This window comes from Coregonus lavaretus (assembly GCF_964263955.1).
Source record: "Coregonus lavaretus genome assembly, contig: HAP1_SCAFFOLD_2728, whole genome shotgun sequence".
NCBI classification, from domain to species: domain Eukaryota; kingdom Metazoa; phylum Chordata; class Actinopteri; order Salmoniformes; family Salmonidae; genus Coregonus; species Coregonus lavaretus.
The window spans coordinates 7593-34924 of NW_028160292.1; the positions used below are offsets into that span (position 1 = coordinate 7593).

At 44.6% G+C, this 27332-nt stretch overlaps 1 long non-coding RNA gene and 1 pseudogene across 2 annotated transcripts; one reads left to right on the plus strand and one right to left on the minus strand.

Moving 5' to 3' along the window:
• The first annotated feature begins 4749 nt into the window (after nt 1–4749).
• LOC311121938 lies at nt 4750–7894 on the plus strand. The gene is made up of 3 exons (XR_014612364.1): nt 4750–4780; nt 6924–6981; nt 7850–7894. It is a non-coding gene; the product is annotated as an uncharacterized lncRNA (long non-coding RNA).
• Nucleotides 7895–20469: 12575 nt separating this feature from the next.
• Nucleotides 20470–24136, minus strand: LOC311121937 (cysteine-rich protein 1-like; annotated as a pseudogene). Its single transcript has 4 exons — nt 24095–24136; nt 21933–22026; nt 20911–21030; nt 20470–20481 (listed from the first exon to the last, which is right to left on the minus strand). The product of its transcript is annotated as a cysteine-rich protein 1-like (transcript).
• Nucleotides 24137–27332: the final 3196 nt, after the last annotated feature.

The window sequence follows — 27332 nt, forward strand, 5'->3', positions numbered from 1 at the left end:
CCAAACCTACGGTGCGCGTCGCCAGCCCGGTCCGGCCTGTTCCTGCCACCCGCACCAAGTCTACGGTGCGCGTCGCCAGCCCGACCCGGCCTGTTCCTGCCACTCGCACCAAACCTACGGTGCGCGTCGCCAGCCCGGTCCGGCCTGTTCCTGCCACCCGCACCAAGTCTACGGTGCGCGTCGCCAGCCCGACCCGGCCTGTTCCTGCCACTCGCACCAAACCTACGGTGCGCGTCGCCAGCCCGGTCCGGCCTGTTCCTGCCACTCGCACCAAGCCAGTGCGAGTCGTCAGCCTCGTTCAGCCCGTTCCTGCTACTCGCACCAAGCCCGGGGTGCGAGTCGTCAGCCTGGTAAGACCGGTCAGCTGCTCCACAACGGAGCGTAAGCAATCCGCTCCGTCAATGTCCAGTCCAGATCCAGCCAGCGGGGTCAGACCGGACCAGGGGCGCTACGGGGGAATTATGGAGGGGTGGTGGTCAAGGCCGGAGCCGGAGCCGCCTCCGAGGAGGAATGCCCACCCAGCCCTCCCCTGTTTGGGGGTTTTGTTAAGACGCGGTCTCAGTCCGCGCCTTTAGGGGGGGGTACTGTCACACCCTGGCTCTGGGACTCTATATGTTGAGCCAGGGTGTGTGCATTCTATGTGTTCATTTTCTATGTGGGTTGTTCTAGGTTGTCTATTTCTATGTTTGAGATAATGACTCCCAATCAGGGGCAACGAGTGTCAGCTGTGGGCTGGTTGTCTCTGATTGGGAGCCATATTTAATCTGTAAGTTTTCCTTTGGGTGTTGTGGGTTTTTGTTCCATGTTCGGTCAGTGTCACCGAGGACTTCACGATATCGTCATTGTTTTGTTGTTTTGTTTCGTGGACTTTAATTAAATAAAGTCATGTTCGCTCAACACGCTGCGCCTTGGTCCGCTCATTTCGTAGACGATCGTGACAGTTGAATTCTGGTTTCAACTGTTCTGGGCAGACGGCAGACAGCGTGTGTGGCGTTGTGTGGGCGAGCGGTTTGCTGATGTCAACACAATACCCTGTTAAAACATGTATTTAAAACAATGGTTTAAATAATAATAACATGTGGATGTACCCTGTATACATTTAATCAGGTTGGTTTCAAGGGATTTCTATCGTGATTAATGTGGGGTTAGCCTAATGTTATTTTTTATAGCTCCAATGGCGCCAACGAACATTTTTTAAATCTTAAAGTGTTATTTTATTGTGTGTATTGCCAATTGTTTGCAAGTGAATCATTCATTATTCATTATTTTTATATAAACATTCTATCTGTAGGTAAGAACCCTGGTCTCTTTGGTTTTTCCTTAGAGAGTTTAGTCATACCAGGTTTATTATGTACTGAGTGGACCTTTTCACCATACCTTTACTCTATTGATTTATCTGAGCCTGTGGTGATAGGGTTACATCAACATTATAAATATGGTGGAAACTCCCACTAGTCCATGCCTCCACCAATCCAATGCTTTTAGATTATGGGAAGTAGTGAACAAGTGCACACTTCAGGAGAAAGGAGATATTATTGGGACACAGACAGATGCTCTGTTAATCAACCACATTGGTCCATCACAAGGCTACCTAGGTCCAAACTGTCACATGGTCCACTTTTACACTTGATCACAGAAGGTATAGCCCCATGGGTGGAGCGGTGGGAGACAGACAGTACCTCCTCTCCTCTTCTCCCCCTCTCCTCTTCTCCCCCTCTCCTCTTCTCCCCCCTCTCCTCTTCTCTCCCCTCTCCTCTCCTCTTCTCTCCCCTCTCCTCTTCTCTCCCTCTCCTCTTCTCTCCCCTCTCCTCTTCTCCCCCTCTCCTCTTCTCTCCCCTCTCCTCTTCTCTCCCCTCTCCTCTTCTCTCCCCTCTCCTCTTCTCCTTCTCTCTCCCCTTATATAGTATACTTTAGAGAAGGGAAGGGAGGGAGGGAGAAGAGAGTAATGGGGGAGGCAGACAAAGAGGGGAAGAGATGGGAGAGAATATATTATTATCACTGACTTCTCACCAGTGATGTCATCATAACCAGTAACCTTTTCCACTCTTGGCCCAGCCCAGCCTGACCCTGACATATAGCATCAGGCCTGTTGAGTTGACTTGGGTAACAGACCTCTAGCTTCTACACCACATCCCCCTTCTCCTGCTCTAACATGAGACCTCATCAGTACTCATTTTGGGTGCTGGTACTGTTTATATTTAGGTGCTGGAACATTAACCAATATTCTATAAGAGGTGAACTCAAGCAGTAGAAAGTTAGAGGTGATATTATAGGACACACTATGTGAAACGTTGCTGCTCTGTCAGCAGTTTCCTGTGGGGTTTTTCAAAACAGACCAGTTTACTGTAGTTAGCTGGGTTCAACCACTGAGCCAAGATAAGTTGCTAAGAAGTTTATCTCACATCAGAGACCTAATGAACTAATGAGATAGAAGTCATATAGCCTAGCAGTATTTTCCACTCTTCAGTCCACTCTTCATAACAGTAGACTTGTATAGCTCAGTGGAGCCCCAGTTAGAGACAGATATGATACCTGCAGTGATATTGATGATCTTGTTCTGGAGCACAGGTAGGATGCTGTTATACTGATATACACTTGTGACAGTTACTGAGATATGTTTTGATATTGTAAGATATATGATAGTTTGCAGGGTTAGTAAATAACATGCAACTGGATGCAGACAGTAAAAATCTGTCTTAAAACAGGACAATGATGTAATCACCAGTAAATGTACTTTACTGTAGCATAACTGTCCATCTGGGGACAGGCACTAATGTCAGTTAAGGTGTGATGGTGTATGTGATGTGTGATGAACAAATGAGAGTATATATTATATATTATATTGGTCTTATGTTATTGTAGGAGAATGGGTGGTGTAGATGCTAGAGGTCTGTGTCCTGAGTCAAGCTCAACAGGCCTGATGATATGTCAGGAAGAGAGAGAGAGGACAGAGAGGAGGGGGTGGGGAGGGCAGAGGAGAGAGTGGTGGAGAGAGGATGGAGGGGGCAGAGGAGGGGAGGGAGATAGAGAGGGAGAGAGAAGGGAGAGGAGAGAGAGGGAGATTCCAAAAGAGATAGGGCTGACAGATTAACATGCAGCCAGCTGAATATCTTTTCATCACTGAATTCTCACCAGTGATGTCATCATAACCAGTAACCTTTTCTAATCTTCCACTCAGCTCTACCCTGACCTCTGAAACAACAGACAATTTTTTAAAAATAAATTAGATATAAACTCATCTGGAAAGAGTGTTACCATCTATAGTGTATGTACACATGGGTGTTGTTGCATCATACCAACAATTAGCCTATCTTCCCCAGAACATCATGAAAGGTCATGTTGATGTTCATTTAACCTCTCTCTCTCTCTCTCTCTCTCTCTCTCTCTCTCTCTCTCTCTCTCTATCTCTCTCTCTCTCTCTCTCTCTCTCTCTCTCTCTCTCTCTCTCTCTCTCTCTCTCTCTCTCTCTCTCTCTCTCTCCAGATATCCAGGCTCAAAGCATCAGTCCACCAGGTAGGTAGAGTATAAATCTCCAGTGATTATAGCAGTTCAATATTAGTCAACTTTATTATCCCACATGGAGAAATTCATGTGTCCGTACACACCATTCTAAAACCCAATAACAAGTACTGTTTTATGGAACTACTAATACTTGTCAACCACAAAGCATTACTGCTGTTAGAATAACAGAAGCCCTGTCATAATCTGTCCTCACCACTGTGTTTTCCTTTCTGCTGTTTACAGCTGAATACTCAGTCAGACTGGTGAATGCGACCAGTTCCTGTTCTGGGACACTGGAAGTATTTTATGGAGGAGAGTGGTCAGGTCTATGTACTATGTGGTGGAGCATGAGAGAGACTAAGGTTGTGTGTAGAGAGCTGGGCTGTGGGAATTTTGTAGCTGTATCTAGAGGACCTCGGGTTGAAGATGGAAGAAGAGGAGCCACACTAGGGGGGAGTTGCAGTGGAAATGAGTCTACTATTAGAGAGTGTGGAGTAAGACCTACTGTCTGTTATGGTGGATATCATCATGTGATCTGTTCAGGTAAGACACTGGTAATATTGAGATATTTAATTTGTACATTATACAAGATTTACATGTATCATGTTTTATGTGTTTTTCATTTCATTTAAAGAGAGGGAGAGATGTTAGATGTATTTAGACATTATATTTGTGTTTGTCATATTGGTTTATGGGAGATGTGCATGGGCAGATCATTGTAGTTCAGATGTTACTGAAGTGAAGCTGCCTGATGGATGTCCAGCTGTTTATTTTCTATAAAGTGAAGTGAACTTATTCCTGTCTCCTGCCTGCATTATTCCCAACCCTGTCCTGAGTGACTAAGAACCCATTTCTACCTCTTACAGTATCAAACATAGCAACCTACAATCTTTTATCCAACATATTTGTGTTTAGTCCTTGACAGTGTCATCAACAAAACGGATTGAATGTTCAACCAACTATTTTTCTCCAGAGTCTGTGCAGCTTGTGGATGGAGCTGGTCTCTGCTCTGGGAGACTGGAGGTGAAGTCCAATCAGTCCTGGGCCTCAGTGTGTGAAGCTGACTTTGACCAGCAGGATGCAGAGGTAGTCTGTGGGGAGCTTGGCTGTGGGGCTCCTGCAGCTCTACAGGGGGGGCTCTATGGAGAAGGTGAGGGTCAGACCTGGGATAAAGAGTTCCAGTGTAAAGGCAATGAGTCCCTTCTCCTGGACTGTGACACCTCAGACAGAAAAAACAACACCTGCCTACCTGGTAATGCTGTTGGACTCACCTGCTCAGGTAAGAAACAGTTTGTCACTCAATCAACATTGTTTCCCGCCTGGAGTGAAGAATATGAGAGGCAATATATAGTGGGCTCCAAAATTACTGGCACCCCTGTCTGGCAATGCACAAACAATACTTACAGAAATATAAACACTATAATTATAGAGAGAATCTGAAAATACCAACATGTGAGAAATACTGTACTATAATAATGTTCCAATGGAACCCACCAAAATCATTAATTGATTAAATTAAAAATCTATGTCCTCCAAATCAAGGTTTCACAATTAATTGCACCCTTAAAGATTATTGTAAATAACATCTACCAAAATTAAACCAGTGTTAAGTGAATATTTTAATCTCAATGGTTGAACTCAACTATTTCAGTGTCTCTGTGCGTCTCCCAAAAGGTTGTAATGCTTTTGGATCAAGAAACGGACAGAGTCCCGGTCTGCATAGTCAGGCCTTTATTCATTGAGAATTCTGTTATCACAATTTCAGAGTCCATCTTTTATACTCACACGTCATACAAAAATCCCACCCCTTTTAGGCGGGCTGTTTTCCTCTGCTCTCCTAACCATCAGGTCACACACACATGTTCTTATCATAGGCTGCATTCCTTAGTTATCGCCGTCCTCATACTCCTTAAAAAGCCTAACCGTTTCTCTCCTCCCTTAATTAGGAGGCCTCTTTATCTTGGTTTCCCAGTTGTCTGTAGACAGTTCTCCTTGTCCCTTGTTGTCTGGTCTAACTCTTACTCCCATTGCTAAATAGTAGCTCAATTTCATAGTCTTTACTGGTCCTACACTCACACATTCTAATACATTTCACACAGTTTCAGGGTGTAATAATTAGTCATTAATAATTATTCTATCAACCAGGAATTAAATTCCACGTATGTAAGTGTATCTAAGTCTTAAGGAACTATATTGAGCCATTACATCACTTTCTGTTTCACTAGGGTACAAAAATGAGGTAACATGCATACAATATCCCTTTGTCATCCAACACCATGAAGAAAACAAAATAACTGGCAGTTCAAAAGAGACAGATGGTCGTAGACCTTCATAAATCTGGTAATGGCTACAAGAAGATCCACAAACGATTGAATATACCACTGAGCACTGTCAGGGCAATTATTAAAAAATAAAAAAGATATGGAACATTTGAAAACCTCACGATAGAGGACGCAAATGCATTTTGCCCCCCAGGATAGGGAGGAGGATGGTGAGAGAAGCAACAAAATCCCCAAGAATAACTGTGAACGAATTGCAGGCCTTGGTGGCGTCTTGAGGTCACCAGGTTTCAAAAAGCACCATCAGACGCCACCTCCACAACCACAGGCACCTCCACAACCACAGGCTCTTTTTCTGACCCCAAGACACAGACGCAAGCGCTTTGAGTTTGCCAAACGTCATTTAAATTATGACTGGATGAAGGTGCTCTGGTCAGATGAGACCAACATTGAACGTTTTGGTCAGATACAGCATCGACATGTTTGGCGTCGAAACAGAGATGCATACAAGGAGAGGCACCTCATACCCACTGTGAAATATGGTGGTGGGTCAGTGATGATTTGGGGCTGTTTTAATTCCAGAGGTCCAGGGGCACTGGATGGCATAATGAATTCCACCAAGTATCAGGCAATTTCGGCTGACAATCTAGTTTTCTCTGCCAGAAGGCTGGGACTTGGCAGTAGGTGGACTTTCCAACAAGACAATGACCCAAAACATACCTCAAGATCCACACAGAAATGGTTCTGTGACAAAAAATATATATGTTCTGCCATGGCCATCTCAGTCAGACCTCAATCCAATTGAAAGGAATGGTCCAAAATCCCTCCAAATGTGTTCCTTAACCTTGTCAAAGATTACAGGAAAAGACTCCATGCTGTTATCCTTGCCAGAGGTGGTTGCACTAAGTACTAAATGAGGAGTGCCAATAATTATGAAACCTTGATTTAGGTGACATTTATTTTGTATTAAATAATTGTATGATTTTGGTTGGTTCCATTGAAACAATAATAAAGTACAGTATTGTTTATATTTTCTAAAGTATTGTTTGTGCAGTCAGGGGTGCCAGTAATTTTGGAGCCCAATGTAGATGTGTTTTAGTGAGAAAATACTAAGATTACTGTCTCTCTCTCTTCTTTTCTCAGAGCCTGATGATGTGAGGCTGGTGGGAGGAGGCAGTCGCTGTGCTGGTGGACTGGAGCGGTACGATCAGGGAGAGTGGACGACTGTGGGAGCTGATGACGGCAACAAGGAGGCTGTACCTGCAATAGTGTGTAGACAGCTGGGTTGTGGCTCCACTGTTTCAGTACTAGCTGGAAACAGAACTAGAGAGATTGGAGTTATCTGTTTTGGGTCTGAGCCTTCACTGAGGGAGTGTTGGAGAATGTATGATTTCCTTCCTGGACTCACAGTGATCTGCTCAGGTAATATCAAGATATTATTATCTTGGCAGGTAGCTTAGTGGTTAAGAGCATAGTGCCAGTAACCGAAAGGTTGCTGGTTCTAATCCCCGAGCCGACTAAGTGAAAAATCTGTCGATGTGCCCTTGAGCAAGGCTCTTAACCCTAATTGCTCCTGTAAGTCGCTCTGGATAAGAGCGTCTGCTAAATGACTAAAAAATAAAATAATTATAATTATATTAAATGGATTTCCTTCATTCATACAACTTCCTCTTCCCCTCTCACAATGACTGTTTAGCTTGTCAGTCTGCTTTGCAAAATAAATCACTCAGTCAAGTAGGAATCAAATACAACTTAAATATCCCAGAATGCTTTTGTATTTGAGTGTTATCTCAGTGAACGTCTCTACTCACTACCACTGCCACATGTCATGTTATTGTCATATCTAAATGAGGAAAGTAGTTGAGGAGCTACGTTTTCTTTTTCTCTCCTCTTGTTCCAGATGTCCTGCTTCAGCCTGACATCAACATATGTTGTCTCAGTGACTGTAGGCCCACTACTCATGTTGCCCTGTGAGGGAGGGTGGCTAGCACTGTTACATGCTGATGTTATTGTCATATCTATAGGAAACTAGTTGAAGAGGTTTTTCTTGTTCTCTTTTATTGTTACAGATCTCCTGGTCCAGCTTGATATCTTCCTGACTGACTCAATGGGAGGGGTCTCCAGGGGCCATGAGGGGCCAGAGGTGTTCAGGGGCCACAGCTTCACCATCACCTGCTCCACTCAGCCACAGTACCCAGGAGGCTCCTTCCTCCTCACGTTCAGCGGCTCCAAGATAAGCCAGACCCAGCCAGCTGTCAATCACTCTGCTGCCTTCCTCTTCCCTGCTGCAGATGACTCCCACCAAGGGAACTACAGCTGTATTTATGACAATTATGTTTTCTCTCATAACTTCTTCTCTGTGAGTGAGCTCCTCTCCCTCACCGTCACAGGTAACTGAACATGAACCAGACTTATAACTTTGTCATTGACAGATTTCCCACAGATCTATGTGATGATGACCAGTCCCCTCATCAAAGGTGTTTCTGTTTTCAGCATCTCCTCTGCCAGCCTTCATCATCAGACACGTTGTAGTGCTGCTGATCCTACTGACAGCCATCACCACCTTCTACCTGTACTACAAGGTAAAGACATTTACTCAGACGTAGGGTTGCACAATTCCGATTGGAGGATCCACAGGAATTAAAATTTACAATTACAACCAACAATTTTGGAAAAGCATTGCATTTATTGAAAGTTCCTGGGATTTTGCATCCCTACTCCGACGTGCCTAAAATCTGACTGTATTAATTAGTAGTCCGGTAGAGTGTTGGTCTGTGTCATGTGTTTATATGGTCAACCAGGAGTGGATATTTGTTCAACTGTTGTACTATGCTTGTGTGTGAGTGAGTGAGTGAGTGAGTGAGTGAGTGAGTGAGTGAGTGAGTGAGTGAGTGAGAGAGAGAGACTTTCTTTAATGGTTCATCCTCATTTCATTAAAACCTCACCCCACCCCCTAAAATAAACAAATTACCAATATCCCCTGTACTGCATACTCACCTTTTCCTCTACCCCACGATACAAAAACAACACCACACATCACAATAACCCAAAACTCACCAACTCTACAACCGTATATCCAGACCATCTTCCTCAGCTATACAGACAGCCCCCCTCCCAACACACCATATTTCTTGAAACATCTCCACACTTTTTATCATTTCATAGAACTCAAATTCCACCCTGCGGCGTGCAGAGACCATCCCATTAAATAACAGTAAAGGGTCTGTTATCCCTCCACCTTTAACCCTGTTCCTCCTTGTTATCCAAATAGCTAACTTTGCCTGAGCAAACAGAAAATTCAACAACACACATTTTTCCTTTTCCTTATTTGAATACCTGTACCCCATTATAAACATCCCGACAGTAAAAACCCACCCCCAACCTCTCACACAGACATTCCAACTAAGACATTAAAGGCATTAACCTGGTGCACATAGAAAACACATGAATCACTGTTTCACTCATGACACAGAAAGGACACCCCTGTCTGACTCCCGGTTCAACCCGTGCTAACCAGCTGTTAGTGGACAGGGCTCCATGTAAAACCCTCCACTGGAGGTCCCCTGACCTCTTTGGTACTGGGAGTTTGTAGATTCCCCTCCATCTAAAACCCACCATACTCTCCGCCCCACATACCCCCTGCCACTGATGTGCCTTCACTCCTGTTAGGCTCCTAATGTTCCTTACCTTAATGCAGAGGTTGTAGAGGGCTTTACCTCCCACCCCCTCAAACTCCCCCAGACTCGGAGTGTTAAAATCTAACAAGTCCTCCAGACCCCCTTGCCAGTCCCCAGTCTCTGCAGTCACGTGCAGTGGCGGAAACATTGGTGGCCCCTCCCCCTTTGGCTGCTCAAACACCCCCCTTACCGTCTCAGACAGTGCCTCCTGGACCTCCCCCAGGAATCTCTCCAGCAGCCTAAGAGACGTTAGTCCTGTTTGTTTTGCTAGGACTTCTGGGGTTTTCCATCCATCCTCTTCCAGCAGTCGCAGGTCACCCAGCCTTAGTAATCCCGCTGCCATCAGTCGCCTCTTCAGGGTGGCTGACTGAACCGATCTCAAAAGGATGACTGGGTTGTGGAAGATAGGCTCCTCCCACACCCACAGCCCAGGCTCCACACCCCCTTTTCGTGTGGGCCTTAGTAGCTGCCAGGCCCTCAGCACCGCAGAGTAAAAATCAGAGAGACCTGCTGTACTCAGCCCCTCCAGCCTCATGAGGAATAGCTGCCGGTCCAGCCAGCTCTCCTCAGCAGCGCGCATGCTGGCTCCCTCCATCCGACATCAGTATGGTACAGCAGTCTCTGTGCCGCCTTTAGTCGGAATGCAGCCACCCTGCTCTCCAGTTCCACCAGGCCCTGTCCTCCTTCATTTACGGACATATACAACACTGCCGCCCTCAGCCAGTGATGGCCCGACCAGAAGAAATCCACCAGCTTGCGTTGCAGGTCTGCGTGCAGCCCAGCGGGGGGGTTGAGGACAGCCAGTTTATGCCACAGGGAAGATGCCACCAGGTTGTTGATTATCAGCACCCTCCCTCTATATGACACTTGGGACAGGAGCCACCTCCACCTGGCCAGTCTTGACACCACTGCCTGTGACAGCCCCTCCCAGTTCTTCCTGACCCACCTCTCCGAGCCCAGGTACACCCCCAATATTTTAAGCCCTTCACAACCCCACTGCAACCCCCCTGGAAGCAGAGGAGGGGCCCTATCCCCCCATGCCCCACATAACAGAGCTTTGCTCTTTCCCCAGTTTACCTTAGCTGACGAAGCTCCCTCGTACACCTTCAGACTATTCTCTAGTGCCTGCATATCCTGACCATCCCTGACCATCACAGAAACGTCATCTGCATACGCTGACACTGCTATGCCTGTCCAGCACACTCCCTTCAGTCTCCTGCGTAGCAGGCCCAAAAAAGGCTCAATGGCTAGTGTATATAACTGCCCTGATAGAGGGCATCCTTGTCTAATGCCCCGCCTCACCCAGACTGGCCTACTGGGCCCCCCTCCCACTTTAACCATACATGATGCCCCAGCATACAACATCTTCACATAGGCCAAAAACCTTTCCCCAAACCCAAACACAGACATCACATTAAACAGATACTCATGGTCCACTCTATCAAAAGCCTTCTCTTGATCTAAAGAGACCAGACCAAAGTTCACATTAGAACTTCTCGACAAGTCCAAGATGTCCCTGATTAAGAACAAGTTGTCCGTGATTGAGCGTCCCGGTACACAATATGTCTGGTCCTTGTGTTCTATAGAGTCCAGATGGGACTTTAGTCTGTTAGCGAGGACCTTGGCAAATATCTTGTAGTCCGCACAGAGCAATGCCACAGGCCTCCAGTTCTTAAGTTCACACAAGTCCCCTTTTTTGGGCAGGAGAGTCAGAGCCGCCCGCCGGCAGCTCATCGGCAACTCTCCTACCCCGACACATTCACGCAACACGCGAAAGAAGTCCAGTCCAATTATTCCCCACAATTTTTTATAAAACTCCACTGGGAGTCCATCGACCCCCGGTGCACGGCCGGGGGACATCTGGGTTACGGCCTCTGCCAGTTCATGGCACAACAGGGGAATGTCCATTTCATCCCTTTGTGCCAGAGAGAGCTTAGGGAGTTCGGCAAACAAAACCTGAGCACACATAGGATCACACAGTTCTGCCTTATACAACTCAGTATAAAACTCCACAGTCCGCTCCCGCATCTCCCCCACCACAGAGGTCACCCGCCCATCCGAAAGCCGTAGACAATGCATACCCTTGGCTTCACCGCTCTGTCTTTCCAAACCAAAGAAGAAGGAGCTGGGAGAACCTAGCTCTTACAAGTGCTCCCTTTGCTTTAACCTGGAAAAAACTGCCCAGGTCCATACGTAGTTCAGCTAGATTAGCCTGGAGGCCTACATTGCCTTGCCCCGCCCCACCAGCTCTACCTCCATCTCACTAATACTACGTTCGAGTTCCCCCAATACTCTCCTAGCCTCTGAGGATGACAGAGCTGTATACTGTTGGCAGAAAAGCCGAATTTGGACTTTTCCCACATCCCACCATTGACTCAGAGACTCATACTCCTCTCTTCGCTGCCCCCACCTTTCCCAAAAAGTCTGGAAACCTGAGCAAAAAGTGGCATCTTGTAAGAGCTTTACATTAAACTTCCAATAGGATGCCTGCCGGGGCCCTGGTGAAATAGACAGCCGAGCCATGGTTATGTGATGATCCGAAAAACCCACCGGGAGAATGGTAGCGCCCAACAGCCTATTGCTCTGATTCCTGGACATGTACAATCGATCAAGCCGGGCTGCACTCACCCTAGCCCCAAAGACCTTCACCCATGTTTATTGTCTTGTGTTGTTGATGTTTGGAGAACTAGACATCCCTAGGTCAAATTGATCAATAATGTCCCTTAACACCCCCACTGAGCCTGAATGAGGCTCCTCCCCATTTCTGTCTTTCGTAAAATCCATCGTACAGTTCCAGTCCCCGACGACCACCAGCGTCTCCTCAGGCGCTACCTGTGAGAGTTCCTTTCTAAGACACCCAAATAGAAGCCCCCTCTCTCTCCCTGTGTTGGGCGCATACACATTTATAAAGACAAAACCCCTGTTGTTAATTTCTGCCTTTACTACAAGCAGTCTACCTGTACACACCTCTTTTGAGGAGCACATTTTTACAGACAGACCCGGTACAAAAAGGACTGCCACCCCTGCACTAACATTTGTCCCATGGCTCAGCACACTTGCCCCTTTTCACCAGAGCCCCCAATCAACTTCATTCACCACATCGCTATGCGTCTCCTGCAGAAACAACACTTGTACTTTTTTTTGTTTGACATATTCACCCAACACACTCCTCTTTCCCGCATCTCTGGTGCCATTAATATTAAGCGAGCCTACCCAAAGAGCCTCCATAAGAAGTGGGAGAAAAGCCAGCAAAGAAAGAGAACAATAGCAAAGCTCAAAAAGCTCCAGTGCCAGAAAGAAAACTTTCATCTAAACAGTGTCTGAAGGTAGACCTTTACGCACAGTTGTGACCCACTTCCTTAACCTAAACCGTTTCCTGGGTGAGAGGACACCATGCCCCTCATTTTTCATTGCATGTTGCACTGATCTTACAAACTTTCCCGGATCGCAAAAAAAAGCCTCAAGATTAACTTTTTTCCCCTTAGTCTCCTTCAGGAACCTTGACAGTTCCGTCACCGTGTACTTTGACCCCTCTGACTGACTGGCTGTCAGCTCTGGACCCATTGAGGAGGAGTCTGAAAAGAAATCCTCATCGGCTTCTTCCTCAGACTCACCTTCCTCCTCCTCATCTCCATCTCCCAACCTGACCACCTGTCCTTCCTCTCTAGTCGGGGCCTCCCCCCCAGCACCAGGCAACCTGACCACCTGCCCTTCCTCTCTAGTCGGGGCCTCCCCCCAGCACCAGGCAAAGGTTCCTTGGTGGCATCTTGTAAGAGCTTTACATTAAACTTCCAATAGGATGCCTGCCGGGGCCCTGGTGAAATAGACAGCCGAGCCATGGTTATGTGATGATCCGAAAAACCCACCGGGAGAATGGTAGCGCCCAACAGCCTATTGCTCTGATTCCTGGACATGTACAATCGATCAAGCCGGGCTGCACTCACCCTAGCCCCAAAGACCTTCACCCATGTTTATTGTCTTGTGTTGTTGATGTTTGGAGAACTAGACATCCCTAGGTCAAATTGATCAATAATGTCCCTTAACACCCCCACTGAGCCTGAATGAGGCTCCTCCCCATTTCTGTCTTTCGTAAAATCCATCGTACAGTTCCAGTCCCCGACGACCACCAGCGTCTCCTCAGGCGCTACCTGTGAGAGTTCCTTTCTAAGACACCCAAATAGAAGCCCCCTCTCTCTCCCTGTGTTGGGCGCATACACATTTATAAAGACAAAACCCCTGTTGTTAATTTCTGCCTTTACTACAAGCAGTCTACCTGTACACACCTCTTTTGAGGAGCACATTTTTACAGACAGACCCGGTACAAAAAGGACTGCCACCCCTGCACTAACATTTGTCCCATGGCTCAGCACACTTGCCCCTTTTCACCAGAGCCCCCAATCAACTTCATTCACCACATCGCTATGCGTCTCCTGCAGAAACAACACTTGTACTTTTTTTTGTTTGACATATTCACCCAACACACTCCTCTTTCCCGCATCTCTGGTGCCATTAATATTAAGCGAGCCTACCCAAAGAGCCTCCATAAGAAGTGGGAGAAAAGCCAGCAAAGAAAGAGACCAATAGCAAAGCTCAAAAAGCTCCAGTGCCAGAAAGAAAACTTTCATCTAAACAGTGTCTGAAGGTAGACCTTTACGCACAGTTGTGACCCACTTCCTTAACCTAAACCGTTTCCTGGGTGAGAGGACACCATGCCCCTCATTTTTCATTGCATGTTGCACTGATCTTACAAACTTTCCCGGATCGCAAAAAAAAGCCTCAAGATTAACTTTTTTCCCCTTAGTCTCCTTCAGGAACCTTGACAGTTCCGTCACCGTGTACTTTGACCCCTCTGACTGACTGGCTGTCAGCTCTGGACCCATTGAGGAGGAGTCTGAAAAGAAATCCTCATCGGCTTCTTCCTCAGACTCACCTTCCTCCTCCTCATCTCCATCTCCCAACCTGACCACCTGTCCTTCCTCTCTAGTCGGGGCCTCCCCCCAGCACCAGGCAAAGGTTCCTTGGTGCCTTTCATCACACCAGCCTCTGCCCTCCCACCTCCTTTCTTCTCCCCCTTTTTCCTCTTCCGCTTGACACCCTCCTCCACCCCTCCTAGTCGCTTACCCTTCCCCACTACACTCTCCTCATCCACTAACATAACCTGACTAGACCCAGCCTCATCTACACCACCATCTATAGCATGACTAGGCCCAGCCTCATCTACACCACCATCTATAGCATGACTAGACCCAGCCTCATCTACACCACCATCTATAGCATGACTAGACCCAGCCTCATCTACACCACCATCTATAGCATGACTAGGCCCAGCCTCATCTACACCACACTCCATAACATGACTAGACCCAGCCTCAGCTACACCACCATCCATCACACGACTAGACCCAGCCCCATCTACACCACCATCTATAGCATGACTAGACCCAGCCTCATCTACACCACCATCTATAGCATGACTAGACCCAGCCTCATCTACACCACCATCTATAGCATGACTAGACCCAGTCTCATCTACACCACCATCTATAGCATGACTAGACCCAGTCTCATCTACACCACCATCTATAGCATGACTAGACCCAGTCTCATCTACACCACCATCTATAGCATGACTAGACCCAGCCTCATCTACACCACCATCTATAGCATGACTAGACCCAGTCTCATCTACACCACCATCTATAGCATGACTAGACCCAGCCTCACCTACACCACCATCCATCATTCGACTAGACCCAGCCTCATCTACACCACCATCTATAGCATGACTAGACCCAGCCTCATCTACACCACCATCTATAGCATGACTAGACCCAGCCCCATCTACACCACCACCTATAGCATGACTAGACCCAGCTTCACCTACACCACCATCTATAGCATGACTAGACCCAGCCCCATCTAAACCACCATCTATAGCATGACTAGACCCAGCCCCATCTACACCACCACCTATAGCATGACTAGGCCCAGCCTCTGCTGCCTGTGTCTCATGGCCCCCTGCACGTTGACCTCGATTTCCCCCACTGGTGCTTGAACCCTCACCTTGTCTACGGCCTTTATGTGGGCACACAAAGCTCTTATGCCCCAAATCCCCACACTCAAAGCACCGTAGACTATCTGTGCTGGCAAAACCTGCGTAGAGCCCCTCCACATGCCTCACTTTAAAGTGCACATTTAACTGTTGCTCGTTGTTGTTCAGAAACATGAACACTTGCCTCCGGAATGAAACAACGTGCTTGACGGCATCTGCCTGAAAACCTGCCGACAGTACACGAAAACCACTAGCAAATTTACCAAAACGACTCAACTCCTTCCTGATTTGGTCATCCGTAATAAACGGAGGCAATTTTGCAACTACCACCCTGGTCGAAGGGGTAGAAAGAGGAGAAATTGGCACCAACACATCCCTTACATATATTCCGCTTGAAATGAGCCTACCCACCAAATTTGCTCTTTTCATGAACACAACCACAGCTTTGTTCATTCTGGACGCGGAATGTATAAATTCAGCTCCTACCTGTTCGCCGACCACGAGCAGAACCTCCTCCACCTTAATTCCATTATCGGGAACACCCCTGAATCTATGCCGTAACGACAGCGTCTCCTCCGCGCTAGGCTGCGAAGCCATCGCTCACACCTCACCGTTCAAAACCCCAGGAAACTAAACCTCTGTCCTCTTCATTCGGCTATTTCAGCCACAACCGTCGATGACAGGTGTATAAAATCGAGCACACAGCCATGCAATCTCCATAGACAAACATTGGCAGTAGAATGGCCCATACTGAAGAGCTCATTGACTTTCAACGTGGCACCGTCACAGGATGCCACCTTTCCAACAAGTCAGTTTGTCAAATTTCTGCCCTGCTGGAGCTTCCTCTGTCAACTGTAAGTTCTGTGAGAGTGAGAGTGAGAGAGTGTGAGAGTGAGAGAGTGTGAGAGTGAGAGAGTGTGAGAGTGTGAGAGTGTGAGAGTGTGAGAGTGTGAGAGTGTGAGAGTGTGAGAGTATGAGAGTGTGAGAGAGAGAGAGAGAGAGAGAGAGAGAGAGAGAGAGAGAGAGAGAGAGAGAGAGAGAGAGAGAGAGAGATTTTAATAATAGCTGAAAAGTTCTGAATTAGTTTATCTTTCTAGAACCTTGGAAGACATCTAAAAAGAGTGACAGCAACCACCATGATTCCTTTAAGTTAGTTTTTTTGCAACCATGGTAACATGAGGTTATGGTAACATGGGATTTTCATTATTTTTAGAGAGTAGCTCAATTACGTCTGTTTTGTGTTCTAGAATGTATTGCTGCTTTTAGCTTTTGTCTTTATGTCTTTATCTTATTTAGTGTTTCTCTTAGATTCTTTATCTTGAAGTGTTTCCATTATTAGTCCATGACTGACTCACTCACTCACTCACTCTTGGTGCTGTGTCTCCCTAGACCACCAGGAGGCAGAAGAGAGTGAACAGGGTGAGCAGCATGGATCTTTATGTTGATGCCAATGCCATGGAGATGGTCTCTCTGAGCTCCAGAGCTGAAGCTGGACCGGGAGAGGAGAGAGCAGCGCAGGGGACTGAGTAGGAGTAGAATGATGCTGACCCTACATGCTGATCTTAGGTCAGTTTTGTGTTTTGAACTCGATGGTCAGCAGTAGACTGGTGTTTATAATGTGGTGACAAACCTTAAGTGGTTCTAATTTTAATAACACCTTCAGAATTAGTTTATCTTTTTATAACCTTGGAAGAAATCTAAAAGGAGTGATTGTAACCACCATTATTCATTTTTGTTTGTTTTGTACCACCATGGTACCATGGGGTTTTGGTAACATGGGGTTTTGGGTATCATGGGGTTTTGGTAACATGGGGGTTTTGGTAACATGGGGTTTTGGGTAACATGGGGTTTTGGGTAACATGGGGTTTTGGTAACATGGGGGTTTTGGTAACATGGGGTTTTTGGTAACATGGGGTTTTGGGTAACATGGGGTTTTGGGTAACATGGGGTTTTGGGTAACATGGGGTTTTGATTATTTTTAGAGAGTAGCTCAATTAGGTCTGTTTTGTGTTCCAGAATGTATTGCTGCTTTTAGCTTTTGTCTTTATGTCTTTATCTTATTTAGTGTTTCTCTTAGATTCTTTATCTTGAAGAGTTTCCATTATTAGTCCATGTATTATTATAATCATCTGTTCATTCTTTGTATTTTGAAACATCTGAATAAAGGGGTCATTTTAGTTTGTTGGGGATTGTTTTGTTGCTGTTGTTTACCTCATGATGTTATTGATTATACATTTTATGATATTGACTGATGTAGATTATTGTTATGTTGTTAGTAGTATAGAGATAATGATGTTATTCATTATAAATATTATGGTATTGATTATTATGTAGATTATTGTTATGATGTTTGTACTATATAGAGATATTTGTTTTATTCTCTTATGATCTGTGGGTTACAGAGAAAGTATAGTACTTAGTTCAGGTCTGATATACATTAAATTGTGAATATGCTGTGTGCAAATCAATCAATTAATCAAATTAAAGTAAATAAATATGGTAATATATATCAATGATCTCAAAGGTATTGTTGAGAAGTGTTTATTTCATATTTGTGATGTGAGTGCAGATTATGTTGATGTTATGTTATTTACCCTTTACAGATAAAGACCTGTTGCTCTCTAAACTGCCATGTAATCACTGAATGCTTTTAATAAACTCACAGGCTGTCAGTCTTGTATGATTTCTCTCTTGGACAGACTACAACATACAGTATGAATTAACTGAGATTAGTCTTGTGTGATTTCTCTCTTGGAAAGACTACAACATACAGTATGAATTAACTGAGATCAGTCTTGTGTGATTTCTCTCTTAGACAGACTACAACATACAGTATGAATTAACTGAGATCAGTCTTGTGTGATTTCTCTCTTGGAAAGACTACAACATACAGTATGAATTAACTGAGATCAGTATTGTGTGATTTCTCTCTTAGACAGACTACAACATACAGTATGAATTAACTGAGATCAGTCTTGTGTGATTTCTCTCTTAGACAGACTACAACATACAGTATGAATTAACTGAGATCAGTCTTGTGTGAAGTTTTTCACACATATGATAATGATAGTAGATAGCTGGATGGAAGCAGTGTAGAAAAAGTAACCAACTGTCATACTTGAGTAAAAGAAAATATACATTAATAGAAAATGACTCAAGTAAAAGTGAAAGTCACCCAGTAAAACATTTGGTTTTAAATATACTTAATGATCAAGAAAAAAAGTATATAATTTATTTCAAATTCCGTATATTAAGCAAACCAGGCAGGCAGCATGTTTTTTGAGGAAGTGTGTTCCACTACTAACAGAGGAACAGGGGGAAGTGTGTTCCACTACTAACAGAGGAACAGGGGGAAGTGTGCCACTACTAACAGAGGAACAGGGGGAAGTGTGTTCCACTACTAACAGAGGAACAGGGGGAAGTGTGTTCCACTACTAACAGAGGAACAGGGGGAAGTGTGTTCCACTACTAACAGAGGAACAGGGGGAAGTGTGTTCCACTACTAACAGAGGAACAGGGGGAAGTGTGTTCCACTACTAACAGAGGAACAGGGGGAAGTGTGTTCCACTACTAACAGGGGAACAGGGGGAAGTGTGTTCCACTACTAACAGAGGAACAGGGGGAAGTGTTCCACTACTAACAGAGGAACAGGAAGAAGTGTGTGTGTGTGTGTGTGTTTGTGTGCATGTGTACCAGCTCTGTCTCACTCAAATGCCCATTCCAGCAGACTGTTCTCTCTCTCTCTCTCTCTCTCTCTCTCTCTCTCTCTCTCCCTCTCTCTCTCCCTCTCTCTGTGCTCCTCTCTCTCTCTACTCCTCACTCTCTCTCTCTCTCTCTCTCTCTCTCTCTCTCTCTCTCCTCTCTCTCTCTCTCTCTCTCTAATTTAAATTTAAATTTAATGGCTTTACTGGCATAGGAAACGTGTGTTAACATTGCCAAAGCAAGTGAAGTAGATAGTAAACAAAAGTGAAATAAACAATAAATATTAACAGTAAACATTACACTCAGAAGTTCCAAAAGAATAAAGGCATTTCAAATGTCATATTATGTCTATATACAGTGTTGTAACAATGTGCAAATAGTTAAAGTACAAATGGGAAAATAAATAAACATGAATAAGGGTTGTATTTACAATGGTGTTTGTTCTTCACTGGTTTACCTTTTCTTGTGGCAACAGGTCACACATCTTGCAGCTCTGATTTGCACACTGTGGTTTTTCACTCTCTCTCTCTCTCTCTCTCTCTCTCTCTCTCTCTCTCTCTCTCTCTCTCTCACACACACACACACACACACACACACACACACACACACACACACACACACACACACACACACACCACACACACACACACACACACACACTCACACACACACACACACATAAACATACACACACTCCTTCTCTGGCTTTGGTTGATGACAGAGAAAGGGAGAGGTACATAGCTACACTCCAATTCTGTAAGTTTGGGTGTGTGTTTCAGAACTCCGGTGGTATTCTAGACATGATTCTTGCTAGGGAGTGTCCACTCCAGTACATGTGTAGTATAAGGATGTGTTGAGGCCTAAAGGGACCCTGTGTTTAACTCACACACTGCAACAAGACGGCTGTAGGAGCTTTGGGTTTATTGAAGAACAACCGTTGTCTCCATTGAGCACAAAGTTGTGGTCCAGGTAGTTGTTTTATGATTGACTGAAAGAGGGGGACTTTCAGAGTGAGACTGATGTCTGTTGGTTGGATAGTAGTTAATTAAATGTCAGGTTGGTTGGATAGTAGTTAATTAAATGTCAGGTTGGTTGTCTATTGGTTATTTCTTGGTTGGTCGAACATTGGTTGGTTGGTTGAATGTTGGGCCTAGATGTTTAGTCATTGGCTTGTTGGCTGAATGTCAGGTTGGTTGAATATAGACCATTGTTGATAGGCTGTTAGTTTTCATTAGGTTGTATTTGGTTGTTTTGTTGGTTATACTGGTTCCTAGGAGGAGGAAGAGGAAGAGGAGGCTGAGCTGTGACAGTATGACATCATTCTCCCCTTACCTGCTGAGAGAGAGAGAGAGAGAGAGAGAGAGAGAGAGAGAGTGAGAGAGAGAGAGAGAGAGAGAGAGAGAGAGAGAGAGAGAGAGAGAGAGAGAGAGAGAGAGAGAAGAGAGAGAGAGAGAGAGAGAGAGAGAGAGAGAGAGAGAGAGAGAGAGAGAGAGAGAGAGAGAGAGAGAAGAGAGAGAGAGAGAGAGAGAGAGAGAGAGAGAGAGAGGAGAGAGAGAGAGAGAGAGGAGAGAGAGAGCGAGAGAGAGAGAGAGAGAGAGAGAGAGAGAGACAGAGATAGAGGGAGAGAGAGGGAGAGAGAGAGAGAGAGAGAGAGAGAGAGAGAGAGAGAGAGAGAGAGAGAGATACATGAGAGACTTACTGTATACACCATATTTATGGGAATAGGCTGCCAGTTGGTACAGTACATCACCAGGGAGTAGCTACCTCTGTGACCGAACGTCTTCATGTAACAGTTAGTGCAGTAGGGCTTCTCATCATGCTGAAACACAATGCACAGAAAACATCTTAGTTCATTAGATACATAGATTTACACAGATAGATAGATAGATAGATAGATAGATAGATAGATAGTAGATAGATAGATAGATAGATAGATAGATAGATAGATAGATAGATAGATAGATAGATAGATAGATAGATAGATAGATAGATAGATAGATAGATAGATAGATAGATAGATAGATAGATAGATAGATAGATAGATAGATAGATAGATAGATAGATAGATAGATAGATAGATAGATAGATAGATAGATAGATAGATAGATAGATAGATAGATAGATAGATAGATAGATAGATAGATAGATAGATAGATAGATAGATAGATAGATAGATAGATAGATAGATAGATAGATAGATAGATAGATAATAGATAGATAGATAGATAGATAGATAGATAGATAGATATATAGATAGATAGATAGATAGATAGATAGATAGATAGATAGATAGATAGATAGATAGATAGATAGATAGATAGATAGATAGATATAGATAGATAGATAGATAGATAGATAGATAGATAGATAGATAGATAGATAGATAGATAGATAGATAGATAGATAGATAGAGATTCCCCCCTCCATCTCTCTCCCTCCCCCTTCTCTCCCTGACTTACTCTCTCTCCCCCTTCCCTTCCTCCTCTCCCTCCTACATCTCCCCCTCCACGTTATACCTCCCTCCCTCTCTCACTCCCTCCCTGTTGATACTATCTCCCTCCCTCCCTCCCTCCCTCCCTCCCTCCCTCTCCCTGTCTTTGTACCTCAGCATGTTGTCCTGGGTCAGCTGTCTATGACACTGTTGATACTACCTTTCCCCCTCTCCTCCCTCCCTCCCCCTCTCTCCCACCTCCTCTTCCCTCCCTCTCTCTCTCTCCATACCTCTGCATGTTGTCCTGGGTCAACTGTCTCTGACACTGTTGACACTTCAGACACAGAGGGTGGTAGTCACGCCCCAACGACCTCTTCTTCTCACCTGGACCAATGGGGTTCAAGGATACCAAGGGTTAGAGGTCAAATGTCTGTCATGAACCAATGGGGTTAGAGGATAGCAGGGGTTAGAGGTCAAATGGTGTCTGCCATTCAGAGAGAGATCTGCACTGTGACTGGAGAGTTACCTGTTAGGTTCCTGTTAGAGTTGCTAAGCTACCGGTAATATACCAAAGTTACTGGAATGTTCTATGGTAACTTTGGAAATGTATACTTGAGTAACTTTTTTAAAAAGTATTCCTATATAGTGTGTCTGTGTCCATATTGTCCATGCGTTTTCAAAAGAAAATAGCCTAATTAATGAAAAAAGCATCTAATCAACAATGGCATTTTTTAAAATTAATTCTGCAACTCTGACAACTATTACTTTTTCCCAACTGCACCAGTTTGGCGCCAACACATTTACAACAAAGACATATTGACAGTCAAATAAATACAAGTGTGTAAAAAAATATATATAAAGTATATTTCATGCTGAAACCCTCATATTAAACACCAATTCTATTTACTAAGTTCATGGTTTATATTAAGGATAATGTTTTACAGCTTTGTATTATATATATATATTTTAAACCATCTTATTTAATTATTGTATATATTTAACATGTGATAAGGTCACACAGAGGTCCAGAGATAATTACAGACTCATGTGATAAGGCCACACAGAGGACCAGAGATAATTACAGACTCATGTGATAAGGCCACACAGAGGACCAGAGATAATTACAGACTCATGTGATAAGGCCACACAGAGGGCCAGAGATAATTACAGACTCATGTGATAAGGCCACACAGAGGGCCAGAGATAATTACAGACTCATGTGATAAGGCCACACAGAGGGCCAGAGATAATTACAGACTCATGTGATAAGGCCACACAGAGGGCCAGAGATAATTACAGACTCATGTGATAAGGCCACACAGAGGGCCAGAGATCATTACATACTCACGTGATAAGGCCACACAGAGGGCCAGAGATCATTACAGACTCATGTGATAAGGCCACACAGTGGGCCAGTGATCATTACAGACTCACGTGATAAGGCCACACAGAGGGACAGAGATAATTACAGACTCATGTGATAAGGCCACACAGAGGGCCAGAGATAATTACAGACTCATGTGATAATCTGAAGTACCCAAAAATACAACTAGATAAAAAATTAAAAATAAAATTCCCCCCAAACTTAAATGTTACCAAAATTCTGGTAGTTTACTGGTAAACATAGAAACTATCCAATAATATACCTTTAATTTGCAACCCTATTTCCTGTACCAGACACATGCAAATAATGCAAGTCCCTAAAGGAAAGGAAGCCAAGTTAGTATTTGAACAAAGCCGGAATGTGAGACAACAGTCTGCTGCCTCATATCAACTGAGGACTTAAGACACAGGAAAGGAAAGGAGGCCAGGTGAATGGAAGCCAGGTTAGACTATTGGAACCAAGCCTCTGAAGGAAAGAAAGCCAGGTTAGACTATTGGAACCAGCCTCTGAAGGAAAGGAAGCCAGGTTAGACTATTGGAACCCAGCCTCTGAAGGAAAGGAAGCCAGGTTAGACTATTGGAACCCAGCCTCTGAAGGAAAGGAAGCCAGGTTAGACTATTGGAACCCAGCCAGTCAAGGAAAGAGACCAGTTTAGGGTGTTGGAACTTATCCCGGGATGAAAAGAAGGCCGGTTAGAAAGGAAAGGACACCAGGTTAGAGTGTTGTAGCATAGCGGTGTGTTAGAGAACAGTCTGCTCCCTCAGAGAAGCCACTTCCTGTTGTCTGTGTGTGAGTCATGACAGACTGTTCAGAGCATGGAGACACACACACACACACACACACACACACACACACACACAGACACACACACAAATAGGAAAGGTATAACGATTGAGGCTAGAAAAGATTTGTGAGCGATGCCTCTCAGAAACCTGTAACTATTCCATAATTCTATGGCATCTCTGACCCACTGTATGACACTGCAAACACACACACACACACACACACACACCACACACACACACACACACACACACACACACACACACTCCCACACATTGCACTCACCAAAGTAGACGGGTTCCCACAGATGGGACAGTAGCCCACCATGATAGCTGATATTCCTGACACTGTTATTTAGCAGACAGCAAGTGTGGACGTAGAGAGTGTGAGTGTGAGATGGAGAAAGTGTGTGTGTAGAGAAAGAGAAAGTGTCTGTAGAGAGAGAGACGTGTGTGTGAGAGAGTGTGTAGAGAAAACGTGTGTGTGTCAGAGAGATGTACAGGAAATAGGTTCAACTCTCTGAATGTGACGTGTTCTGATGACAGAACCAGGATGTGGCGAGTACCTTGTCACAGCGAGACAAAGAAAAATCATTTCAAAAGAAAATGCTATATCAACACATTGGTGTCAATGGTAATACAAAATATACATAGAAATAGGACAAAGTTATGTTATGAAACGATATGATACATAGAACTAGAAAGATATGATACATAGAACTAGAAAGATATGAAACATAGAACTAGAAAGATATGATACATAGAACTAGAAAGATATGATACATAGAAATATAACAACCTTTAGATAGAAGATGAATAAGGGAAGCAGAGGGAGAGGGGCTGAAATGTGTTGAGGAAACATTGTGGGGGGGCAGAGGGAGAGGGGCTGAAATGTGTTGAGGAAACAGTGTGGGGAAGCAGAGGGAGAGGGGCTGAAATGTGTTGAGGAAACAGTGTGGGGAAGCAGAGGGAGAGGGGCTGAAATGTGTTGAGGAAACAGTGTGGGAAGCAGAGGGAGAGGGGCTGAAATGTGTTGAGGAAACAGTGTAGGGAAGCAGAGGGAGAGGGGCTGAAATGTGTTGAGGAAACAGTGTAGGGAAGCAGAGGGAGAGGGGCTGAAATGTGTTGAGGAAACAGTGTGGGGGGGCAGAGAGAGAGGGGATGAAATGTGTTGAGGAAACAGTGTGGGGAAGCAGAGGAAGAGGGGCTGAAATGTGTTGATTCTTGCCTGTTCATTCAGGCTTTTTGGCCTTTTCATTTTTGTGCGTCTGATTGTTTTCCCCTCTTAATGCTGAAGCCAAAGGGTCCACTGTCAACTCTCTCTGGTGGGGTTTGGCTGGACTAGAGAGAGGATCACGCTATTCCTTCTTTCACTCCATCTCTTTCTCTCTCTCCATCAATCTCTCTGTTTTAGTTTCTGTTTCTCCCTCCCTCCCTCCCTCCCTCCTCCCTCCCTCCCTCCCTCCCTCCCTCCCTCCCTCCCCCCTCTCCGTCCTCTCTCTCTCTCTCTCTCATGTTCAGTTTGAGCTGGCTTGTGGGTTTAAAGCTACTGAGGTTTGAACACATGGTTCTCTCTGTCTGTGTATGTGTGTGTGTGTGTGTGTGTGTGCGCGTGTGTGCGTGCGTGCACCTTTTCTGTTTTGCATGAGTGTTGACCCATAGTGATAACTGACCCAGGTTATGCAGAATAATCCATTGAAAGTGTAGGGAGCGTTACTGTACTCACCACCTATTTTTGTGTCACTTCATCACTGATGGAAGGCTAATCTTCAATGGAAACCCTCTCTTTGTTATTCCATGGTATCTAAATAGTGATAACTAATATGGCTTTTCACTCAAGGCAACGGAGGCCATTTGTTCTTCTGCATATCTCATGTGGAATGAAATTATAGATTCTGTCTGCACCCCAAATGGCACCCTATTCCCTATATAGTGCACTACTTTTTACCAGAGCCCTATGGGGGAGTGCACTTTGACTCCGCAATTAATTAGGCCTGGATATCAATATTAAAACACATCTATTCTATCCTCCTCCTCTCTCTTTCTCTCTCTCTCTTCTCTCTCTCTCTCTCTCTCTCTCTCTCTCTCTCTCTCTCTCTCTCTCTCTCTCTCTCTCTCTCTCTCTCTCTCTCTCTCTCTCTCTCTCCCTCTCTCTCTCTCTCTCTCTACAGCTGGTGAGGACATGGTGGTGTCTGCCCCTCCCCCACCATTTGAACGAGCCAATGGTAGAGGACGTCAACAGAACCCCTCCCCTCCCCACCACACCCCTCTCTCTCCCCTCTCCTCTGCGGCCTTATCTTATGAATATCGGTAGAACACTGGGTGAAGACTTGATCCTTCGCGCCTGTCTACGGACGCAGGCTGCCACAGCACATTATAGTTTGTGTGTGCGGGCGTGCGTGGGGTTTGTGTGTGTGTGTGTGGAGAGGGGGATGTATGTGAAATGAGAGAACAAAACCAAAGGGGATTAGGGTTTAGGAGGTGAGACGTGTGTATGTGTGAAATTTGGGTTTCACACACCCCATCCTGACACACACACACTCCCAACAATGCGTATCACTGGCTATAAGGTGAATGCACCAATTTGTAAGTTGCTCTGGATAAGAGCGTCTGCTAAATGACGTAAATGTAAATGTATTATCAGGGGTAAGCAGTGTTAGGGAATATTCAAGGAATTCTGCTGAGGAATATTCTAATATTGATGTAGGCTATATTACTGTATATTGATGTAGGCTACATTACCCACTATATTACAGTATATTGATGTAGGCTACATTACCCACTATATTACTGTATATTGATGTAGGCTACATTACCCACTATATTACAGTATATTGATGTAGGCTACATTACCCACTATATTACAGTATATTGATGTAGGCTACATTACCCACTATATTACAGTATATTGATGTAGGCTACATTACCCACTAAATTACAGTATATTGATGTAGGCTATATTACCCACTATATTACAGTATATTGGTGTAGGCTACATTACCCACTATATTACAGTATATTGATGTAGGCTACCTTTACCCACTATATTACTGTATATTGATGTAGGCTACATTACCCACTATATTACAGTATATTGATGTAGGCTACATTACCCACTATATTACAGTATATTGATGTAGGCTACATTACCCACTATATTACAGTATATTGATGTAGGCTACATTACCCACTATATTACAGTATATTGATGTAGGCTACATTACCCACTAAATTACAGTATATTGATGTAGGCTATATTACCCACTATATTACAGTATATTGGTGTAGGCTACATTACCCACTATATTACAGTATATTGATGTAGGCTACATTACCCACTATATTACTGTATATTGATGTAGGCTACATTACCCAGTATATTACAGTATATTGATGTAGGCTACATTACCCACTATATTACTGTATATTGATGTAGGCTACATTACCCACTATATTACAGTATATTGATGTAGGCTACATTACCCACTATATTACAGTATATTGATGTAGGCTACATTACCCAC